Source organism: Benincasa hispida, chromosome 11 (assembly GCF_009727055.1).
Source record: "Benincasa hispida cultivar B227 chromosome 11, ASM972705v1, whole genome shotgun sequence".
In the NCBI taxonomy this organism is placed as follows: domain Eukaryota; kingdom Viridiplantae; phylum Streptophyta; class Magnoliopsida; order Cucurbitales; family Cucurbitaceae; genus Benincasa; species Benincasa hispida.
The window spans coordinates 68,646,214-68,647,520 of NC_052359.1; the positions used below are offsets into that span (position 1 = coordinate 68,646,214).

General features: G+C 31.4%; 1 non-coding gene across 1 annotated transcript; it reads left to right on the forward strand.

Annotated features, from left to right (window-relative positions):
- Positions 1-460: 460 nt before the first annotated feature.
- On the forward strand, positions 461-547 carry TRNAS-GGA. Its single transcript has one exon. It is a non-coding gene; the product is annotated as a tRNA-Ser (tRNA).
- Positions 548-1,307: the final 760 nt, after the last annotated feature.

Below are 1,307 nucleotides of genomic sequence, written 5' to 3' on the forward strand. Positions count from 1 at the left end.
GTTAATTCTGAGTAATTTGTGATTGTGAACATGAAGATCATAGTCATCTGGGACAACACTAGTACTATAGAAGTACAAAACTAGAAAAGACAACTATAAGTGATACAAAGACCGAAATGCCCCACCATCAGATTAACAACACTACAACAAATAACCATAAAGATAACAACAGGTAACAATAATATAGAGAAAAAAAACACCATAGGGACTAATCTCCCCCTTTGTTTGTCTTAAATAAGAAAAGATGCTAACAACCAACCAACCTAACATAAACCAGCCAAAACACACCATCATTTTTTTAACTATGTTTAAATAGAATCATGAGCTAAAAGTATCCATTAAACATAGTTAAAAAAAAAATTATTTTTATAGTTAGAATTGGTTGGACGTGCCTATCAAAAATAAATTGAATATGAATGACTCACTATTAACTCGGTTTCTGGGCCATAATCATTCTGTAGGAGAGATGGCCGAGTGGTTGAAGGCGTAGCATTGGAACTGCTATGTAGGCTTTTGTTTACCGAGGGTTCGAATCCCTCTCTTTCCGTACTAATTCAACAATGTTACTGGCCACAATGTATCAAATCAAATAACAATGGATACTATTTTTCCAACGGTTAGACCTTTCTTGGATATAGATTCTCTATTTCGAATTTTTCATTTTTGTGGTACGGAAAAGAAAAGACTGGAAAGAATGGACAAGAGATGAAAATCCCTCTCCCGCTAAATGATACATGAATGATAGAATAACATAAATTAAACTTTGTTATATGTTATCACATACATTCCCCTTCAATTTTATTTGAAGATTTTTTCAGTCTAAAATCAAAATTCTTTTATTCGATCAATTACCAATATATTCCCTTGGTTTGTACTTTTTTTTTTGTCAATTGAATTGAATCTATTACATTTTTGTTCATATTGAAATGAATTAGAATTGATAAGGAGTTGGTATCTATGGATTGATCACGAGCCGAAATATGGTTAGGGCCCTTATGTGTCTTGAGCTTATATTGAATGCGGGGAATATGAATTTCGTAACATTTTCTGATTTTTTTTATAGTCGCCAATTAAAAGGGAATATTTTCTCAATTTTTGTTATAGCTATTGCATCCGCTGAAGCAGCTATTAGCCCAGCTATTGTTTTGTCAATTTATCGTAACAGAAAATCAACTCGTACCAATCAATCGAATTTGTTGAATAAGTAGTATTTATTTCTTAGATAAATTATGATATTCATCAAGTAAAATTATATGTATGATACGTAATTCATGATCATGTTTGCGAAAATGTAAAAAATCAAAGTA